This window comes from Phoxinus phoxinus, assembly GCF_949152265.1.
Source record: "Phoxinus phoxinus genome assembly, chromosome: 14".
NCBI lineage: Eukaryota > Metazoa > Chordata > Actinopteri > Cypriniformes > Leuciscidae > Phoxinus > Phoxinus phoxinus.
Window position 1 is genome coordinate 18,396,825 of NC_136889.1, and position 24,132 is coordinate 18,420,956.

The 24,132-nt window shown below is 39.5% G+C and overlaps 1 long non-coding RNA gene across 3 annotated transcripts in view; it reads right to left on the reverse strand.

Moving 5' to 3' along the window:
* The window catches only part of LOC307010945, a 91,379-nt gene that overhangs the window by 33,212 nt on the left and 34,035 nt on the right, over window positions 1–24,132 (reverse strand). The window contains exon 4 of one of the 3 annotated variants that reach the window (XR_013800315.1): window positions 3,808–4,457. The exons of the other annotated variants lie outside the window; for them this stretch is intronic. This is a non-coding gene — a long non-coding RNA (uncharacterized lncRNA). Of the gene's footprint in view, window positions 1–3,807; window positions 4,458–24,132 lie in introns of those variants that run through there. 3 annotated transcript variants of the gene reach the window in all.

Consider the following 24,132-nt stretch of genomic DNA (forward strand, 5'->3'; position numbering starts at 1 on the left):
GAAAGAAGCACTTCAGTTAAGCTACATACTAGTTCAAGTTCATGTTCACGAATGGCTGCAAGAAATCAGCGCACACTGAGGTCCACGCAGGAGCACGAGCCTCCCAGCAGATAATATCCACAAACACAGCGCTGACCCGGTTGACCTCTGTGCCCCATGCAACTTCCCTTTGGGAGCAGGAAGTCATTTTGTCCTAGTTCATTTACTCACCTGCTTCTGCTTCTGCTACGCAACGGCCATTTTTTTCCATTGAAACAGCAAAGCCAACTCTTAAAACACAGAGTTTGTGTTTATTCAGCTTCCCTTCGTCGGAGTCGGCCCACGTGAAGCTGGCGTGGCAGTGGGCCACATGGTGCCTGAGGCAGAGTGGCACTCTAAGAGGCCCACAGCTGCCAGAGCCCATACCCACCCCCCGAACACCCCCGGCTGGAACGGCAGAGAAAACAACGGTTCCATGGAGAGCAAGGATTAAGAAAACATACACAGAGGATCTTTGAAGTAGGGCGAGTAGTTGCCGATGGGCAGCTATATGAAAAGAGAGGGACATTTTGGGGAGCTCAGTGTGGAACAGAAGAAAAACACAAAAGACAGTGATGAGTCTAAAAAGTTACATGCTTTCGGCATGTGGCCCCCAGACGCACTGCCGTCAATTTAAAAAAACTCCGCTCTTCGCTTTAATCAACCCAACTGAATCAGGGGTCGTCATCACATTTTAAAAAATTCACAACAGAGACGGTTTGCATTTTGACTCAATAACAAAAATATGGACACCATTCTCTTTAATTGTATTAAAGAGAGAACTCAAAAATTACTTGATTAACGTATGACATTCTTTCCACTGCAAATATATTTGACTGTTTTTGTACATTCAATTAAATTCACTGCTCATGGGGTCTAAAACAAAACTAGACCTCATTGACTTTTATAGTATTTAAGTTTCTCCTTTTGTGTTCTATGGAACAAAGTCATATTTGGAATGAGATGAGGGTGAGTAAATGAGAATTTTCATTTTAGGTGAACTTTCTTTAAGTATTGTAAAAATTAACAAATCAAGTTAAATAAAGAATTTTTGACAAGCCTGTCCATCTCAAATGGTTTCAACTGCCACAAGGAGCCCAAGCAAGCCCAGTTCAACTAGAATATGCGTTATAGTTTCCCTATATGAATGTGAAATATATAAAGTCCTCTAGCTTTTGTGAAGGTTGTGGTTTCGGTATGTGTAATGACCTCTATTAGAGATGATGGATGTGTTGTTTTCGCAGTGTGTTCGTATTTTCCTCGCTCAGATCAGCCGTTTTAATTGCCTGCAGTGTGTTGTGAGCAGGGAAATGAACGGAAATATCTGGATGTGGCTGGTTTTGCGTAGATGTCGTGGCAACCAGCTGTTTCCAGTTGATCATAATTTGTTCAGCGTTTTGAGTAAGGCCCTGCAAGTTCACCCTCCACCAAAATATTTGTTGGCTTTTTGCTTTCAAAGTAAATATAACTTCTTGTAAAGAAGACCATTCTGTTTTTGGAAGCCTCTTATTCATGTGCTTTTTTTGCTGATGTCTGCATGTGTTTGCAGAGTTTGTTTCCTCTGTAGTTTTAATTGTTCTCAGTTGTGCAATGGTGAACAGGTGGAATAAATGCTTTACATAAACAGCAGCACCAGCTCATTTTAGTCTGACTTATGGCAGAAAAGATGGTTTGAGACTGTCAGGGTCCCTAAGAGCCCTTACCAAAACACATCAGAGTGCACTCCTACATAAACATACTATCTCCCTACTTTCCAATCTGTTTCTATCTATCTATCTATCTATCTATCTATCTATCTATCTATCTATCTATCTATCTATCTATCTATCTATCTATCTATATATATATCTATATATCTATCTATCTGTCTGTCTGTAACTGAATTTGAGTTTAATTTGAATTGAAGTATACTGCACAATACACAATTTGATTTTGAATGCATGAAAGTAGAATCAAAATAAATGTAACTTCAGATAAATTTAACAAATCATTCATTAAAAGCAAGACAATTATTCAAGTCTGATTTCTGCCAATTTTTATTGATTCTAAAAACTAAAAACAAACAAAAAAAAGGTCCATGTATATTAGAAAATGGCGGCAGGCTAAACAAACGGGTTTTCCAAAGTCCTTATGTTTACAGAATCAATTCCTTCAAGCGACAAGCAATCATTACTTTTACTTATTTATTTAGGGGTTTATTTTCAAGAGAATTGTTCGGATATGATGACCTTGAACAGATGCATGTGTATAACTGTGTGTTTGGCTGAAAGATTTACCTCACTCTTGAGAACAGTTTACACCAACATGATGTGAGAAGAGGGGCCAATGAAAGATAAAAAACCGCCATTGCATTCCAAGCCCAGAGTACTTAGCATGTAATGTTCCAGCTAAGATTAGCAATGTTTTCAATAGCGTCTGAGCATCAGTTTAACGCCTGCTGCTTCTAATTAAGGATCATGTTCCCACACGGAAAGTGAAAAGGACAGACCAGAATCTGGAGTAAACCAGTCAAGACACATGCACCCAAGATCATAAGAGCGAGTTTGACATGGGCACCAAACCATGAGACAGTGGCGCATCAAACATTAACATTCACATTACAAACTAATACATGCCTTTCAAACCACAGAGCAGCTGTGCTTGACCTGAAGAATGGTCAATTTCTCTGAACTTGACTGCAGTTGTTTGGCTGAAACAGTATTATTATTGTTAATAAAATCTAAAATGAAACTGAAGTTGGCATCAAACAGACTGCATCTTCCCGTTTGTGAAATATCTATGAAAAAAAGTTTTTTTAAACAAGAAATAAAATGCAGCGGGGGACTTCGGGAAACGGGAATTGACTGGATCGTTGAGTGAAAGGTTGCTAAAAGGGAGGTCCAATAAAGTCCAAAAAGATAAAGTCCAATTCTGAGGGGAATTCCTAGGGAATGAGTTTATATCTCACAATGCTGACTTTATAACTCGCAATTCTGAGGGGAAAAAAAGTCCGAATTGTGAGATGTAAACTCGCAATTGCAAGGAAATAAAGTCAGAACTAAAATTAGTGAACAAAACTGAAAAGACAAATAAAAAAAAATATTAAAAAAATATGATTACTCGGGGTAGAAATTCAGTACACAACATAGTCCTGAAGTAAGTACGATTGGATGATTGGATGATTGATTAGCATGATTTGACAAAAAAAATAAAAAATAAAACTTTTTTGTTAGCAAAGTTTGAATCAAAGACTGTATTTAGTGAAATTGACCAAATCTGGCATTTCTGTATTTGTGGATGTGCATTTCCAGCTTTGCCATATTTTACAGTAATCAGTTGCAAACCTGCAGCTAAACAGGAGCTGATGGTGAGGTATTTGTGGCTGCTGTTTCTCAGCTTTGCCTAGTAGAGGAGATACGGTTCCACAGAGCATCGCTGAGGAGTGATGGCTTACTAGCTGAACTTTTACAGTTTTATAGGATCTCAGATGTGCCAAATATGTTTCAGATGTGAGTGTCGGTCTTGATCGGAGTCCGTCACCGTCACTCTCTCTCCGGTTTAAAGAGGAAGGCTCTGATTTTGTTCGACAGTCTTAGACCCCTGGTATTAGGTTCACTTTTTGGAGACACTTTGATGGGGATGTCAGTTGTGTCTTATAAATACAAAACATACAACTGTCTAACTTGGCTCTACACTTCCTGTCTGCAGTTTAGCAGAGATATAAATCCCCATTAGATCTACTAGGAAAGCCAAGGGCTTTCTCTGCATTAGGTTGTCCGGCTTTTTTCGCATGGTTGGATAGTACAACAGTTCAACTTAAACTGTCACCTATGACTATACATGACAAAAATGTAAGAGGAAATATGTTGCACTCAATTTTTTATTAACAGGTCCAGACTGAAATGTAGTAAAGTTATTGATATGTGAAATAAATAAAACAATTTATTAAACAACTCTTATAATCAGTATTGCTAATACACAATTTCAACAACAGTTGAGAATGTTAGAAAATTGCATATCTAGAAGCCTGTTAGTAAGACTTCTGGCTTCGAAATCCAAAGTAATCTCTGTATACAACATATAAAGTGTGAGATTCCACAGTGTCAGCTGCAAGTATTCCTAATTCCCTGGATTTAAAGGATCTTAGGAAGACCTCTTCCACCAGCCCTCTCCAAACATCCACAGCGTTTATATGAACTCAGAGGATGCAGTGAAAAATGTGTCGGTTCCTCTCATGAATCGTGAGGCCGAAATGAGCGGGAACAGTCTGGCTGATGTAAACACGCTGAGGACAAGAGAGCTCATCAGCAGCAGTAGCAGTGCCGTTGTTTTAAATATCGTTGACGCATGTTATTACATGTCCAAGCTGTTGCAGCGGACGTCTTCTGAACAGTAGCCAGGCAACGTTATACTTCAATATCCTGCTTTTCTTCTTTTTTCCTCCATCTGATAGTTTTGTTCTAAAAGAAATACATGTTTATACTTGAATTTTTCAGCATAATAAAAACTTCTTTATGTCTGGCCTTTTTTGTAACCAGGTTCATATTTCAGTATTCCCAAATGACATTAGCAAATGCGTCTATAGCTCAAACCTTCAGGGTTCCCCGGATTTTTATTAGCTTTGGAGCTGAATTTTGCAGGAAGGTAGATCTCCAGGAAAAGGACTGGGCACCACTGGCCTAAAGCATTATTTCTTACATCCAGATTGACTGCCTCGTGTCAAACTGGTGCTCATGCAACATAAAAATACCTTTTTACACTTCCAGGCCTCCACTGAAGAATCAGATAAGAGCTATCAGCAAATTTGTCTCAAACACAGAAACACAGTAAAGACGCGATTGAGCATGCAAAGTGGCGGTTTCCATGAACGCAACTACATGGGTTGGTTGAATTAGGGTTCAACTCAAGTCAAGCTAGGTGGCAGAATTACAACACCTCAACACACGTCGAGACAGAGGCAGCTGAAATATCACTGCATCTCTAACGGCCTGCAAGCAATTCAAATATGGCTATTTTTTAATTTTGCAATTACAGTGATTGTATTTTTCTAAAGCCGCGAAATTGCAATTACCTACAACAACACCGCAACGGTCGCAGCAGAGTTATGTACTTTCTTTTTTCCTCTCCCCCCCCCCCCACCTCCTCTGAAGCAGTCAAGCACATTGTTTCCTTGCCCGCTGCCAAGAAAATGAGGAACATTTGTGGACAGAAACATAATGCTATAGAAGTCCGAGTGGTAAAGCCAAGCGGAATATCCATCTTAACAGATTCATTTACACGCATACGTTCCCCTTCACACTAGTGCTTTATGGAAATGAAAACAGCAACAATCACCCCTCTGGTCAGATGAGAAACTCGCCGGCGACAGAATCTCAATTCATTTACACACACCGGCTCACAGTGTACATAAACAACATCACTCTTTCTAATGTTCTTTCCACTTGGAGCTTGGTAAACCTTGTCTTTGGTGTGCTTGCTAAACTTGCTCCTTGGTTACATATGATTTATGTCTTTTCAGGTCCAAAGTGAACTAAGTCTGTGATTTAAAGCATTTACAATCGTCTAACTGTGTACTCACATCTGGGCAAGATCTTGTCATCTTCAAGACATTCGTTTTATTTAAACCAAATCTTATTCTGATGCATAAAGAATGGACCACGCCACTGTGCACAGCCTCATAAAATAAATAACTTTCATCCCAGATTAACTTGCAAAAAGTTTAACTAACTACATTTTAACTGATTTATACAATATACACATCCTTTATCCCTGTATGGTATGTCAACATATATATATTTTTTTTTTATCAACTTAAAAAAAAGAATTTACATTACCATAAAATGCATTATCGTAAATAAAATGGCAGTCTTTAGACTTTAGACCAATAATAAGCTGTTTTGCTGCTAAAATGCTCCACAAATTGCTTCAGTAAACACATTTCTGAATGTTTCTTATATGCTGATTTTTATTCTGCACCTTTGATAAGTCAATTAAACACTGTGGTCACTTGATTTATGTAACTTAGTCTTGAAGGGAATGTGAACATTGCCATATGATAACTGCACAACAATGGTGAAATTGGTTTGTTGTTATATGGTAACTGTGAACTAATGGAATGGCACTAATACATTTTCTCCTTGGGAATTATTAAATATAACTGTATCAGTTATATTAAATTTATTTGGAAAAGACTTTGCTAAGGCAAAGAATCCTGAAACATGACTCCAGCTTAAGAATCGCAAGCTGAAGTGTTGTGAAATACAAGACTGATTTTATAAAAAAGTGTTATGAACAGGTTAGGTTGACATTGACTCTTGACCAGCAGCAGTTCAAGTCAGACAACAGCGGCGTTGGTGAGGGGGTCATGGTGTGAGCTGCTAATAATGAGCTAGATGGACCTTTCAGGGTAGTAGATAGACTTAAAATGAACTCAAAACGTACTGCCAGATTCTGGAAGATACATTTTTCAAACAGTGGTAAAGGAGGAAGTGCTGCTATCGTCCCTCAAGAGTCACTCTTAAACTATTTGACTAGAACTCTTTTTTTTATCAGTCTTCATGTATTTCACAACACTTCCGCTTGTGATTTTTATTAAGTGGGGGTCATGTTTCAAGATTCTTTACCTTAGCAAAGTCTCTGAGAACCTGACACCTTGTACTTCTGGAGACTCAAAGTATTGGTGGAAAATGGTGGCACTGGAGAATAAAGGGTTCCTGATGGTGCACCGATGGTGTGAGGACCCTATTGGAATTGCTCCATTACATTATTATCATGGGCATTTAATATTTTTTGGCTTTTCAGTGCGAGTTGAAAAATATATATATTTTGGCTGTTTTTACCTGTAAAAGAAAAGTGTTTAATTAAGCACAGAAGATGGAAACACTGTGGTCATAAAGGGATGGACATGGTCAGCAACAATACCCAGGTAGAAAATATTAAGAAAATATCCCCCACATCATTATGCCACCAGCAGCAGTCTGAACCGATGATACAAGGCAGGATGGATCCATGCTTTCATACTGATTATGCCAAATTCTGACCCTACCATCTGAATGTCACAGCAGAAATCAAGACTCAGACTAGACAACATTTTTCCAATCTTCTACTATCCAATTATGTAGACCCAAGAGATGGTTATGCGTGAAAATCCCAGTAGATCAGCAGTTTCTGAAATACTCAGACCAGCCACCAACCACACCACCACGTTCAAAGTCACTTAAATCACCTTTCTTTCCCGTTCTGATGCTCAGTTTGAACTTCATAGATATACGGTATATATAAATACACATTTACTTTTTGTTATTAAAACAATTGTATGTTGTTGTTTTTTTCAATAAAATAAATGACGAAAAATCTTCCACCATTATAAAACAATGTGTAGTGTACAGGGTTACATGTCGTATTTAAATACAATCAATGTCTACGCAAACCCCCCGCTTACTTTTCATGAGAACAGATAGTTCATGTCAACAGTTAGTGTATACTGAGCACTTCAGCTCACATTCATCCATCTAAACACACAGGACATTATTATAGGGACGAGTAGCCCCGGTTATGAACCAGATGGCCTCCGTCTGTCCTACACCTCTGGATGGATGACCAGCAGTCAAGATTTTCTCTAACACTTCAGACATCTCAGGTCTAATGGCTAATGGTAGTTGTTTGGTCTGAAGTGGATGCATTTAGCCTCAGCGTGCTTTCACACACTCCCACACACTCCCGCTCAATTTCTTATCGAGTTTCCCGCCAGGCACTTCAAACGCTCTGTATATTTTTAGTGGAGAGAAAGAGGAGTTTTTAGGTTCAAAGTTCAGGGTCAGAGCGCTTTATTTATGTTTAGACGACATTCTTGTTCCAACGTGATGAATTTGTCAGGCTACATCGGTGAACTACTCAAAGGGCCCAAAACAACTATATCACTTCTAGCACTCTTACATAACCAGATTCATCGATTTGGTTCGAAAACCCAAAAGGATATTCACCATTTTGGCAGAACCCACAGAATATACAGATCACACCACTGGCTTTTCCCATCAGGGGAAAGCCCAGAGTCTGGGGAATTGGCCCAAAGTATCAAGGTTAGAATGAGTCACCGTGTGAAGGAGGCGAACGGAGGGCCTCCCTGCTTGGCTGTCATGATGGGGAGATGGAAAAGAAGAATCTGAGAGCCGAGCCACAGCCTGTCAGATCCCGTTCAGGAACGGTCGAGAGGAGTTCACCCAGAGTGCCATGGCAGGATCATTTGCTTCAGCTTCTCTTTTCTGTTCCTCTACCAGGCGAAATATACAAACGATGGCTTTTGCATTCCGCAGTGTCTTTGAACGCAAAAAACTATGAACTCAAAAAAGATTTCTGTTAAATTATTTTAAAGTGTATTATTTATTCATGTGATGGCAATGCTACATTTTCAGCAGCCATTACTCCAATGTCACATGATCCTTCAGAAATCATTCTAATATAGTGATTTGGTGCTGATATTTAGCAAGTTCAAAAGAACAGCATTTATTTGAAATTTAAATCTTTTGTAATAATATGAATGTCTTCACAATCACTTTTGATCAAATTAAAGCATAATTGCTGGATATAAGTAATAATTTATCATATGCTATTAAAGTGCTGTTCTTTGAATGTTTAAAACCCTTGTTATCTTGTATCTTGCGATCAATATAAATAAAGATATAGCATGAAGCATTTGTGTATATATAACAGCACAGCATAGCTATGGGCAGTGTCCAGAAAGTTCAAATGAAATGTATCAAATTGAGTTCACTAAAGAATACTTACATAAAATATATATGATCGCGGTGCTCAGCTCGGAAACTTTATTAATAACTTGAACTATGCTGTCATTTAGATTAAGTTCAACACAACAACACTAAAAAAAAGTGGTTCTTCATCGGTTCTTCAGGGGTTCTTTGCCATGCTTATGGTGCTATATAGCACCACTGACATTTTAAGAAACTGTTAAGCCCAGTTTAGTTCTTCAGCGGTTCTTTGGGGTGGTTAAGGTGCTCTTATTGTTCTACATAGCACCATTTGACAAAGGTGAGGTGCTATATGGCACTTAAAGTGGTTCCCCTATGATTACAAGCCCTTTTACAAACGCTTTTAGTGCTATTTAGCACCATTTTTGTTTAGAGTGAATGAAAGCATTTTGGACTCTCGTTTGTGGATTAATCTCAGCCCCAAGAACTAACAAGTGTTTGCTATTAGAAAAATAATTTCATGGATGTACAGACATCTAAATCAAAGTACAAAAGAAATCTAATATTAAGTTTAAAAGGAGAAAAAAAAAGGCCTGATTTGAAGGACAGAAAAGGCTTTCCTTGGTAGGAGGTCATATTCTGAGGGCCTAACTTCTCAAGATGCTAAAAAGAACCTCCTAAAGAGAAGACAATAATCACTGACTTAAAAAAAGAAATTGAGATACAACTTGTACAAGGTACTCCAGATGATGAACTCCTCATGGGACAGATGGGTAGAAGTTAAGGACGCTGTAGCAGATGCTATGTGTATGGAGCTCCAGCTTTAAGAGTTGGAAAACCCTCACAAGCAACTCAAATAAGTAAAAGCTTTCTGTACGCTGAATACCGTCCAACTGGCAGAGGAAGAAAAGACTGAACTAATATGGAGGAAAAGAGAGCATGTGTATTTGATACAGATGTGATTTGTTAGGTCCCGCTTTTGTCTGTGTGTTAATAGAAGGAAACGTACACGTTCATTAGAGTTCTGACCCTTAGTGGCTACGGCCAGTCTTACTGTTTAGTTTTTGCTAGTGACACTTGTTTGAGGTAGTAACTCAAAGGCAAATGGTGTCAGTGTGAATGCACCTTGGTGTGGTCTGCAGCTGGTGACCTCCCAGTCTCCGCATCAGGGAGGCGGAAGAAATCAAACAACACAGCATCAGGCGCAACACAGCTGCTTGTGCAAGCATCTGTGTATGTCAGTGTGGAAGAGAGAAAGAGGGAAAGAGTTTTTCCATTACTTTATTACTTTATTCTTCATCATCTGCTGTGTAGTACGGAATTGAACTCAGAATCTCAAATAGAAAGGAGACCCTAGCAAAAAATAAAAACAAGAATTTGAAAACTATGGAGTAATACGTGCAAACTCAGATACATTATAAACGTTAAACATGAAGGGAGTGAGAAAGAAAATTACCTTAATTTTGCAGATGTTTTGTTCATGAACCATTCAAAAGTTTGGGGTCAAAATGTTATGTTTTTGAAAGAAGTCTTTTATCCACCAAGGCAACATTTATGCGAGCGACAGTACAGTAAAAACAGTTTAAAATAAGTATTTTAATATTTTAAAATGTAACCAACTCTTGTGATGCAAAGCTGGATTTTGAACATCATTACTCCAGTGTCACATGATCCTTCAGAAATCATTCTAATATGCTGATTGGTGCTCAAATAATTATAATTATTAATAATGTTGAAAACATTCGTGTTCAAAATATTTTGTAGAAACCGTGATATATTTTATTCAAAAGTAGAAAAAAATATTTATTTGAAATAGAAATATTTTGTACAATTTTAAATGTATTTACTGTCACTTCTAATCAATTTAATTCATCCTTTCTGAATAAAAATAAAAAAGTAAATATCCAACGTACCATTTTGAATGGTAGTGTGCAATACATTATTTAAAAATGTCTTCCTCGAGGATAAAAAATAAATAAATCTGAAATACATTTTTCACATAAACTTGCAGTCTTTTTCTACCACGAATTAACAAATAAGCCAGGTAACTGTGAGATAGGTTCATTCCACGGCATCTCAAATGTTGTTTTATTTATTCTGAAATGTCTGAGACAAACTCTGTCTGACATCAAAATTATTTAATATAATGACCTAGAACTGCATCACATGATCGCGTTCAAAACATCGGGCATCTGAATGCAAGATAACATGATAGCATTTATTTTTATAAAGTCAAATACCTTTTATTTGTTTATTGAAACAAGCTTCCATACTTTACATATCATGGCACCGCAAGTGAGTTAACAAAATGTTTTGAGGTAAAATCGTATGCACTTTTCCCCTTCATGTGGCCTTTTGCTTTTTTCAACTTATAATATTCACTCCTCTTTTTGTTATCTTTTTTCTTATCGTTCATCAAACGAGCTGCGACAACAAAAACTGGTGCACTCTCTCTGAACTGGGTCTCAATCAAAGAGCGGCTGAACCAAACATAAACTACGCCATCGCTGTCAAAGGTCAACTTTCAACCCCACATTACCGTCTCAAAATGGCCGACCTCTGCCTGGCCTCCTTACCTTTAATCACAACCGCAGGGAAAACCATTACACGACTCTCGGCTCCGAAATATCTCTAATACGTCTGTAATTGTGTGAAACCGTTCAAACAGACCGATGGGTTTGTGAAAGAATGGAATGTGGTGTATTTTCATCATTTGCTCAATTTTGCCTCCGCCTCTTGCAGTCGTGCATGCCTTAATATGCAATAATCTCTTTTTAAGTCTATTTTGGGATAGATTTGAAATGGAGGGCCATATATCAGCGTGAGGTAGCAATGCTTATTTGGCAGTGACTCCCGCTGTCTGTGTGTACGGTGTTTAGCCCCCCTGCAGGACCCTACGACTCCCAAACATATTTCAAAGGGATTTACAGACTCGATAACAACCCTCTGTCATGTTACACTGAAAACCAAATACGAAAAGTGACGCAGAGGTTCGCGAATGCTGTTGTTTTAACGATGCATTCCACCTCTGTGTTTTCAGAACAAACATCTTTACAGGTTCTCAAGCTATTTAGGTGGGGAAAAAGGAAAACACATTATATGCTTCAGTCGGGTTTGTTCAAATGCCATTTTGTTGAGTTGTATTACCCAGTTCACAAAAAATCTGAGTGCTTCAGGAGGACTTCCCAGAACCTCGGCCCCCACCAAAAGCAAACAGTCCAAATTGATCCCGTTGTTCCTTAAACAAGTGGGATTTATCATTTTAAATGTTTCCATTTTCTGAGCAGGTTGCCCTTTGTGGATGCCTTGTGATGACATGGCACATCTTTGCTCATCACTTAAAGAAAAGCAAAAGCTCCGGAAATGCAGGAAGGAAACACTGAGTGTGTGTGAGATGTCCGAGCAGTAAAACTCCTCTGCAGTGGGCCAGAAGGACCATCTGCGTCAGATCAAAGCCAGATCCTGTGTGTTCTTCTCCACTGTTTCCCCAAACCTGGCACACACATACACACACATCAACCACCAGACGGACACGGGCGGTATTTGAACCCTCGCTGCATGCATGCAGTGGGGATCGGATAACAGAGATGCGTGTTTGTAAGGACACCGGAAAAGAGGATAAAGCAAAAAAGGACTGGAGCGGTAAACTATGCCTGCGGTCGGAGGTTTATGACAGAGACTCTGTAAGCAGGTGTGCGCTTCAACCAAGTGGATGGATGGTCTGTTTCTCTACCGTTTACAGCACACTTTCACAAACAAGACGGGCTTTGATTAAAATGGGCTACACGCTCCATCGACCAGAGCTGCGTAATGTCCGGCTTTATCAAACAAAGAGCTTCCTCACTATTCTGTATTTGGACATCTCTATAAGTTTGCAGAGCAATCACTAGCCACCTCAGGGACTCTGAGGCAATTCTGTGAATCATTTTTTTGTTCATTTACAAGAACCGCCCTAAAATGAATCGGATTTCCTAATGCTACACGTACGTCTTGAAAGTATTTTCCCCTATTCATTCTCTCATGTCTTCAAGTCATGAACCAAACCAGACAACTCTGAGATTAATCATAACAAACTATGATTTTAAGCAACAACAAAAAAAAGTATATGTAAAGACCAAGACAAAGATATAAGATGTCAAATGAATGACAATTTCATGAAGCATTGTGAAAAAAAACTGTAAAACAAGTATAACTAATGACAGATGTAGCATTTTGTCATACACCAATTTGGCAAAAGTTAAGCCTACTGTCACGCTACTGAAAAATGTAGTTTAAAGCATAGCTCCTTTTACTCATTTACACTCCACTACACATACATAAAAATGTCTAGTTGATGCAGAAGCAAAAACGAAATAAAGGTTAAGCATATTTTTTTTACTCACAACGGTGAAGTTTTCGCTTTAATTAACTTTCCACCACACAAGGCTGAGAAAAACTATGGAAACTAAGATCAGCTCTGATAATTTCAGGGTGGTAACCACAGGGGTGAGCAGATAAAGATCTATCCACTGCTTTTCAGAGTACATTTCACAGACTGCCGGGTGGGATTTCTTTTCATTGAGAAGAAGCAAGCATGAATCCATGACTAATCATAAAATTTCTTTAATCTGCAGCAGTAATAATGTGAAAGCCGGTATGAGGAAACGGCAGACGCCAGAGCGGTTCATGGTACATTTTTATCCAGTTAAGATTAAAGGTATGGTTCACCAACCACCCACAGCAGGAATGATTGTGCAATGTTTTTAGTTAATTAATTTTAGTTAATAGCCCCCCAGAATTCACACACTTTCAGAATACTTTATTCTGTGTGTCTATGACATTATCACGTCTAGGGGGCAGTAAAGTAAAGTCTCATTTGACTTATTTCGCTGGAGGTTTCTCTTGAAACATTTTATCCTTCATCTTTTAAATAAAGCCCAGACAAGCAAAGATTTTATGCTGCAGCTCAATCCTTTCATATCCCATGATGAGAGGAAAGCAAGGAAAAGCAAAGAATGAAGTCCCTGGATTCATCATGGTACTGTTTCTATGGTCATTTCTATCTGCAATTGCGACAGAACAATACATAATGGGTAAAGACCACTGTCAATTCTGTCAGCTTCACCTGATATTATGAGGTGCAATGAGCCGAAGCCAGTGGTTCTCAAAGTGTGGGATGACCTAGCTCTTAAGTCTTGTTCATTTTCTAATTTTCAAATGTGTCACACAGACAATACACTTTTCTTTGTTTATGCTTCTGTAACAAATTAGTAAGAGCTTCCTCACTCCCCTGGCATCAAGAGACATGCTAGGGACTGACACTAGAGTGTCTTTAGTGTTCGTTTTATCGCGCCCACCTCCCATGCCAGAAATGTTGGTTTGCATCCCGCTCAGAGCGGTGCGAGTACAATCCGAGGGGTTACATTGGTGCTGTGACCCGGATGGGAGTGAGGTTTAGGGGGGTGAGTGTAGTGGAGGCCAGCTAGTAAGAGCTGTGCGAGTAAGCCTCACTCCCCTGGCCTCAAGAGGCTACAGCCTGCGGGCTTTAGTGTCCTTGTTAGCGCGCCTGCCTCCCATGTCCAGTCGAATCCTGGAACAGCATGAGTAGAACCGGAAGGGGTTCCACATTTATTTTCTTATTAAAACATTTTCTATAATTAAAACATTGTTTCAACTCGCATTGTTTGATTTAGGTTTAGGCTCAGTGAAGAACAATTAAAACTGCACATTTATTTCAACCTCATCTCATGAGAAAATTGTGGGGGGGGGGGGGAAGGGGGAGCATGAAGGTAAACCCTAAACTAATGGAACATTTACAGTTTTCACTGTCACTTTAAAATACATTTATTCAGGGGAAATCAAAGCCAAATGAAGAAAGAAAGAAAAAAATCACAGCTGTTTGTTTTTTTTATAAAAACATTTAACAATTTCAAATACTGAGAATTTGTAAAATTGCTTGCGTTTTTCTTCATTTTACATCGCTTTAGACAAACACATTGCAATTATGTTTTCCCCATCATCCATTTAACATTTGGCAATAATACTGATTAAGGTGGTGACAAAATCTGAGAATACACCTCCATCCTGCAGAAAACTTGCTATGTGCAGAAAATAAAGCTATGTGCTGAACACGCTCTGTGGTTTTATACTCTATTTCTGTATGTCTTCAGTTGACCAACACATCAGCATAACACCTGTACAACAACTCAGACTGAATAAACAGTCCCAAAATGGTTGTTTTAGACTTTGCGCCATTAAACCATGTACTTAATTCCTCTAAAAGTTTGGCAAGGAGAATGACATGGAACGTGAATGAGCATTTGTCAGAGTTAAATGCACGGGTCCTGCTCCAAAGAAAACAAATGCAAAGCAAGGTGAATCTACTCACAGCAATATAGAGGAGGGGAAATATCCGTGTCTGCATATTTCACCTCAGAAATCCTCTGAGCCTGGGCGTCTACCCAAAAATCTCATGAAGACATGGCGAAAACTAACTCAGGTTGGGCACCTACTTGACCATCTGTCCATCATAGGGGCTTATATCTGTTACTTAATACAACCATTCAGAGTTATTGTGTAGTCATTCTTGACTAAATATTAAATATGAAGACTAATATCAATTTAAAAATGGTTTTCCGGAATACTGTAACTGAGCTCTTATATGCAAATATGATATAGCCCAACTGAGCCCAATGGCATGGATCTGATCCGGTCTTTCCAAAGGAAAATCCTTTAATGAAAATCTGAGGTAAGCTGTACTGCACTACATCATACTGTCAATTACATAATTTAACCACAGAAACCACCACCAACATCGCATTTGCTTCTTCCACAAGCAGTTTAACAAATACTGTTTTCTTTAAAAAAGCAACTCGCCGGTCAGAAGTCAGACATAAAAATAAATGGTGTGGTCACATGTAATCAATTAGATCGCATAAAAGGCAGTGATAGGTGCTTGGGGCCTGTTGAAGGCCGTGGGGTTAAGAGAAGCAAAACCCAACAGGAAAACCCCAAGTCTCGCGGCCTGCCAGCATCAGGACAGGATTATGGAAGGTTTGGTTACTCTTTGGCTCGTCTTTCCAATTTCATCAACTAACCTTGTCAATTCTCTCTCCTACTTGATCTCACATTTTCCGTTAGAATTTCCATTTGCTAATCTGACACATTACTACCGAGATCACCGGGTCTGACCGCCAGTACTTTTCCCCGCCTCACGAAGCCATGGCAGATGTAGTTTGTGCCACACTTTCAATCACTGGAATGCCTAGTAAAAGAGCATACTGTATACGCTAGATGGATAAACATGTACTGCTCAGTTTTAGCTGTTTTCTGCGTATTTGTAATGTTTCAGATGCAGTTTTTTGAAGCTGACAGGGAGAGTGCTCCGTGAGGAGGGGGTCGGTCTTAAACAGGAAATGCTAGTGCATGGCAGCTGTATTTGACATGGATGAATCACAGAAGTGTGCAGAGGAAAAGGGTTATTTCTGTTTGTCCAGCCCTTCTTCTTGTTATGAAAAATGTTATTGCTGGTATGATATTTGTATATATAAGTTGACTTCATGTATAACTTAACAGAAAACATTATTTTAAAAAATGTCTTAAGACAATGCCACAGAGAGTATTTTGCTTTATTCAACGGGATTTGATGTCCACATGACGTTCAAGTTACAATTATTAACATAGGACGTCTGTAATTTCATGTTGTGAGCTTTACATATAGCAGCCTTCCGCTAAAAACAAAATCAGCCAGGCAACATGACGAACACGGCGATGATAAAATACTATATTATTAATATGGTGCTAAGATTAGGCTATCACAACCATGTACAGATTGTTGGAGAGTGTGGACCCAGTGACAAGATGAGTACACCAAAGTACAGGTCTCCAAGGCGTGTGTGGAGAGCAAGCTCTTCTACGGCAGCGTGTCATGGACCCTGCATACTCAACAAGAAAGTAGACAAAACACCTTTCACTTGCTTTGCCTACGTCATATCCTGGGCATTACCTGGCAAGATTCTCAACTGCACTGTCCTTGAGGGAGCAGGGATCTCTTCCATGTTCACCCTTCTCAAGCAGAGATGCAAGCAATGGCAGGGTCATGTTATCCGAATCGATGCTGTCCGAATGGATCTCCTGTATGAACCATCATAAGGAACGCGACCAATGGGAAGACCCCACCTGAAGTACAAAGACGTTTGCAAAAGAGATCTCAAGGCCTTTGGAATCGACCCAGATTCTTGGGAAGCTACCACCTCAGACAGACCTCAGTGGAGACTCTCCAACTTCGATGAGACCTTTAATCAGCAGTCTGAGGCAAAGCAACTACGGAGGAAAGCCTGGAGCCAAACTATCCAACCTGCCTCAGAGTTCACCTGAAGGTTCTGCGGCAGAGACTCTGCCTCTATACGAATAGATATTTCTGTCCACACCATCTACTGAATGTATCTCATTCTGATCTATTATTCATCTATGATGTTTGAGTTTTTCTGTGTTCTATGGGGAATGAAAGAGTCTTGTCTTTTTAAACATGTGAGGTAACCATGTAATTTCTGTCGTGGGTGTGCAGTGGTTTGGGTTCGCTGGCTGACAGGCCTCCACGTGTCTCTTGTATGACTGAATGTTTAATTTGATTCGTACACATCCTCGAAACATCTACTTCAGTGTTTCCCGTCTCAAATATAATCCAGGTGCTGTGCCATACCAGGAGAGCACAACAAGCCTGCACTCATTCACCAACATAACCAACTCCCATGCTCCTCGCATACACACACACGCAAGCAGCTGCAGATGGGTCAGGGGGTGGAGGCTAAAAGATAAAACATTTAGTGTTTATTATGAGAAGAGAGATGGAGAGCGGGAGAAGGAAAAGACGAGAGGGCAAGATAAAAGATGTGAGGATTGACAAAAGAGAAAACGCTCACTTTGCAGTATTAGAATGTATAGCGAATGAGCAAAGGTGAAAAGACATAAATATACAGTAGGGTAAAAAAAAGGTCCCTGCACACTGAGTCCGAAATTCTCGACCAAAATTTTCACACATAAAAAAATAAATACGACCTCACGTTGTGTCAATCACGTTTACACACTGCCTCCGAAACTTTCGTCCGTCATAAAAAAAATTCTGATAGGGTTCGATTTTCTGCGTTTTTCGCATCCGTAGCAAGCATTTTGAGAGATGGACAAGGACCTTAAGTCCACCAGGGAAAATGCTTTTATTTAGCATTTTTTAATGTTAAACTTAATATTATTTTTATTTTATTACAGATTTTTCAGCATTTCAATTTGATTAAAAGTTTTATTTAATTGTAAATGCTTTTGTTTTTAAATATTAATATTATTAATTATTAAAATATTAATATTAAAAGTTGTTTTTAATATTTAAATGTGTTTGCTTTCACAAAAGCATCGAGCTGCATCAAGTTTGTGTAAAACCTGATGATCTTGTTATGCAGCATGATTTGAGAATGTGTTTGAGTTCACACGCTCATGGTCACCTTGTTTACAATTTGTCAAAACCGAAACTCAATCAAAATCAATTCAAACTCACAATGTGAAACGTTTCAAATTTTTGTTTATTGTCAGGTTTAAATTATATTTTTAAGAAGTTCAATGTGGCCTCAGATTTTGGAGCCCACTGTATATGTGTGTGAGAGACCAATCTGGAAAAGAAAAGAGCAGAAAGTAAGAGGCAAACAATCTGTGAAGTGTCTGTCGAGAGACAGATGCTGTAAAGCAATGTCTTATTTCTGACCTCTGACCTCTAAGCCTCTGCTGTACCCTACTGACGTGAATCTCTTATTAGAACACTCCTGTACTCAATTGAGCCTTTGACCTCAGCAGATCTGTTATCTTTCATCATGCACATGCATCTTTACATATGCTAGCACAATAATAAAAAATATAATTCATCTCACTCCATTACCAAATAGCACAGTGATGACGTACAGGTTAATCTTGATCAACAAGCCACTGACCAAGTGCTTACAGAGGAAATGACGCTCTGAAGTTGATAGACCTTCTAACAACTAACAGATTTCCTACAGCAGAGCCAGACATTAATTAAACCTTCACTTTGATATTAAATCATGTTACCCAGTTTGCTTTCCTGCTGTTCAGTCCAGATTTACTGTGTTTTGCATCCGCTTAAGTCTTCATCGAAAAAAAAAATGTTGGCAGACAAGCTTTGACTGTTTGGTTTTACTGGTTTAGCAGCATATTCCAACAGGTACACCATCACCAAACCAGCATAAACCTAATGGAACAATCATGAAAATTCATGCTGGTCTAAGATGGTCTCCTTAGTAAAGTTGTTCCTGCGTCTAAAGACTTTTTTCCCTATCTCCTGCCACCTTGTGCATACTAACACAAATGTAGAGTTTGTCGCCCCTCTGTGGCCAAATATAAGAATTACCAGCTACCAGAAGGTTCATGTACACCTAAAAAAAAATCTTTATGTCTTTGATAAGAAGAGATCTAGTTATGCTGATTAGAATAACGCAGCGAGTATAAATACAACATTTTCCAGCAAGGTCTGAGGATAAGCAAACTAGATTTCCCAACTATTGCCAGAAAGCTTTTTTGGTTGTAGGGCCATGAATGTTTCCCCTCTAACTTGCGTAGCTGCTCAGATTGCTTACATCACTGTTTTGGCTGTAGTTTGCACAGTAGGGGATCATGGGATGGTGAGAATGTGGCTACATCATGCCTGCCTAAATCCATCTCTCTTTCTCTTGTTCTCTCCCTCATTCTTCAACACAAACAGTTAGAGTAAGGAACACCACACTCTTTACCTCAAGCCTTGTTGCCAGAGAGGGGAAATAAACAGACGAAATCTGGACTGCTTGGAGTGAAATAAGATGAGCGAGAATCAGATTCAGTGCTGCTACGTCAAGTTCCCCAGCGCTGCTCCGCTTGGATCATCTATTAAACCCACTAAAGCTGGAAAAATAGAGGGATGTTGATGTTGGAGAGCGAGGAAGAGAGCAGAGTGTGCAGGTGTAGCATTATGTCAGAAATACAGAAAAATGAGAGAAGCAGAAGCATGTGATTGAGATGAGATTCTTTTTCCCACAATTACTCATTCACACATTCTCACAGTCAAACAAACACACACATACTCCTTTTCCACATTTGACTTAAACACACCGGAATCCCTCAATTTTTTTACTGTCAAACGTGATCCTTCCACTGTTGGTTTCAAGAAAAAAATGTAACTCTCCAAACATTTGGAAATGCACTAGGTTTCAAATTGAGGTTATGGACAATATCATCATACATCTTTATAATTTCCTGGCATAAATGCATTAATGTAACTTGAAATTGTCATTGAAGACAAGCAATAATTATTTTATTTCTAATAATAACAGCAATATATAGAGTCACAGTGAGACAACCCCCTTTTGAAGCTGTGAAGCCTGGATTAAACAGGTCACAGTTTAATTTTTTGAAGATTATTGGTACAGCACACCTTAACAGATTTTAAATAAAGGTTAATACTGCAGTTATTTTTCTCTGTTCTAAAAAATTGAATTAGGCCTATGCTTCTATTACGATTTTCACATATCACACCAAGACTCTTCTTTTTAATGTCTTGCACATGATGTTATTTGATTTTTTTGCCTCTAAACCCTGTTTTTGATTATTTCTAGCCGTTAGACATGTGGACTGCCATGAGGTGCAAGTCCCTATTGACTTACCAATGTGGTATTCTACATATGTGCCTACATACATAACAGCCTACATACCAGTGTATGCGTGTCACTAAACTAAGTAGTTTGGGCCGTAAGGCCTGGCTCTAGTGCCCTATTAGACTGTGTGCCTGGGCCTGCTTTAACGAATGGCTTAACTCTATTTGCCTGTGACTATGTGTGCCTGGGCTACCACGCCGAATGGCTTAACTCTATTGGCCTATATGACTATGTGTGCCTGAGCCAAAAAAGATCAAACATATCCAATTAGAACGCGCATTATGTCTGGCTATTTAGAATTATTTGATTATCGCCATTGTCAAACCCTCTATACTCATATTTGTACAACATTTGGACAACGGATCAATAATGGAGCATGACTAACATGTATTCAGCTGAACCCAGCCCGAACACACGAGTACCGTATTTTCCGGACTATAAGTCGCTCCGTAGTATAAGTCGCATCAGTCAAAAAATGCGTCATGAAGAGGAAAAAAACATATAAGTCGCACTGGACTATGTCGCATTTATTTAGAAATTTCTTTCACAAAATCCAAGACCAAGAACAGACATTTAATCTGGAAAGGCAAGTTATTCAACTACACAACAGCACACAGAACAACAGGCTGAATAGGTGTCCGGCATGTTAACGTAACAGTCATCAGGGTTTCCCGCAGCACTTTGGAACTAAGGCGGCCGCCTAAGCAACACACGCCTGCCGCCTTAACTACGTCGTCAAAAAAATGTATATGAGCGATATCCGGCGTGTTACTCTGTCCTGTTTAGAGCTTAGATTCTCTGCCCGAGCCGATATTTCCCGCCGCTATATAGAGACCTGCGGCGCGGGAATAGATTTGATAGCCGAGTGCGAGCGCGGGCGATAGCCTAATGCACTCACTCTGTGTGTGCGGGCTGAGGGAGAATAAAATGATTAAATAGAAATATCTACGAATAAAACATATAAAAACTAATAAATTGTTATTCATCTGTTGCAGAAAAGCAACAAGACTCTCTGTGGTCATTAAAAATCCCATCGAAAAGATTAGGGGTGTAACCCCGGCATCCTGGCCAAAATATGCCCGGTGGCCTCTGTCCATCATGGCCTCCTAATCATCCCCATATATCGATTGGCTTCATCACTGTCTCCTCTCCACCAGTAAGCTGGTGTGTGGTGGGCGTTCTGGCGCAATATGGCTGCCGTCGCATCATCCAAGTGGATGCTGTACATTGGTGGTGGTTGAGGAGATCCCCCCCCCCCCCCCCCTTCTATATAAAGCGCTTTGAGGTCTCAGAAAAAGCGCTATATAAATGTCAATAATTATTATTATTATTATTATAACTGCCAGCAGTCATATCACCCTGTAGCAAAGACTGGTTGCCCACTGAAACTAAGTCGGGCTGAGCCTGGTTAGTACCTGGATGGGAGACCTCCTGAGAAAACCAGGTTGCTGCTGGAAGAGGTGTTAGTGAGGCCAGCACCAGGTGCTCACCAGGGGCGGACTGGGACCAAAAAGTGGCCCTGGACTTTCTGGCCCACAGCAGCCCACCACATCCCACATCATAACACATTGCCACATTAATATGCAGAATAATTGTTAACACCACTTATAGCAGAAAAATATAACATAATACAAAAATAAATGCTATTTAAACATTTATTTTAAGTAACAACATATATTAGGTCATATTTGTAAAACAAAGGGAAACAAACAGAAGAACATTAAAACACACAACAATTAATATAAAACTATCAAGATAGCATATCAGCTCAGGGGGAGCTAGAGGCATCAGAGCTGCTGAACTGCTACTCTTCGCACCAAATGTATCTGTTAATTTGAAGCATTTCAAAGCATCTACCTCCAATCCTTTTTTTAACGCGTAACTTTTCAGCTCCACCTTTTCTTTTATTCCCCTTTTCATCCATGGACAATTGTTTGTAATTATCTGCTCAGAGAAATTTGATGTAACGGATCAATCTCTCTCTGTAAATTAAGCCTGGAACACACCAAGCCGACGGTCTAAGTTTTCTCAGTGTGTTCCGCACCGTCGGCTGAAATTGGTCTCGTCTGCTTTTTTTTCTGCTGATTCGAAATGTTGAATCGGCGTCGGGCCGTCGGTAAAAGAGGGAGCTCTGATTGGCTGTTCAACTTAGTGAACGAGTCAGTGCACGATAATAATAGCAAAACAGCGAGCAAAGAAGTCAAAACAGCACAGATAAAAGGCTGTTATAATGATGTTAAATTGAGGTCCTGACTCGCTGTGGTCATTTAAAATCCCATGGCACTTCTCGTAAAGTGTAGGGGTGTAACCTCGGTGTGTCCTGGCCACATTCAATCCTTTGGCCTTTACCAATCACGGCCTCATAATAATCCCCATCCATTGAATTGGCTCTATCACTCTGTCTCTCCTCTCCACCTATAGCTGGTGTGTGGTGAGCGCACTGGCCCCATTGTACTGTGGCTGCCGTCGCATCATCCAAGTGGATGCTACACACTGGTGGTGGTTGAGGAGAGATTCTCTGATATGATTGTTCCCTGATACTGAAGCGCTTTGGGTGTACAGTAGTACATATGAAAGCGCTATATAAATTGTGGCGGGAAGAGCAAACGACAGACACATCGGGGGTGGTGTCAAGCCTCGGAGAGGCATTTATTAACAGAAATAAACATAAAAAGTAAAAAAATAGGGGAAATGATGGGGTAAATAAAAAGGGGATCTGGTGTCCTCGTTGTGCCTGGGAATAGTGAAAGACGGGTAGTGAGGAGATGGGATGGGTCCAAGTAAGGGGCAGAGTCCTCACTCGGCACTTCACTGGATGCTCGTGCGGCTCGGTGGCTTCGCTGGACGCTCGTGCGGTTCGGACACAACCGGCGGATCGGCTGCAGGCATCATTTGGAGGACTCGGCAGGCTTTCCTCCGCGCTCCCTTCCTGGACCCATGAAGACACCAGCGTGCATGCACAGGGGAAGGGACCGGTCTCCCGAGGAGAGGCACGCTCGGCATTTAACAGCGGCGGTGATGAGGCTTCATTCTCGTCAGGTGTGCCCCATCACACGCTGCCAATTCCCAATTTGCCAATTATCACCATGTTCAATATAATTAAAAAAACTAATACCAGCCTAAAAAAACCTCAACCTTACTGAAGAATAATCAGTAATAAAGAAAGAGCAAAGAAAACAAACTACAAAAGAACAAAAGGCACAAATGAAATAGACCTGAAAAACTTAAAAGCTCTAGAATGCTAGGCTACATAAAATGTATAAAGTAATCAAATATATAAATAAAAAAACATTGCATAGTCTTTACTGTGTAAATTAAATATATATTTTTATTACAGTTACAAAAGTGATTCAGTCAAGAGCAGTGAGATATTTTCTCTCTTTTTTGTTGTTTGGTTAGCATTAACAATGACAGCAGGTAAATTTGGATGCTGGACCCATTATACTAGTGGTTGTGCTTTCTCAATTTCTCAGTTCTTTCTCAACTGTTTACGTTTACTTAAGACATAAATGACTAGGTTTACTTGCAAATCATGTCACTTTGAAACATATATGTGTCTTTAACCGTTCAAGCCCAATTAGTTGGCAAAAAGCACTCAGTTCAGTTCTTTCGTTTTTGAGTCTTTTTTTCACTGCAGTTTTAAGGAGAAAATTATGAGCAATAGTGCGGACTTATTCATTTGCACATGATTTGTCTTACAACTTATTTAAACACCACATAGATATATAAACAACATTAAAAGCTTGATTTTCACCACAGTGGGA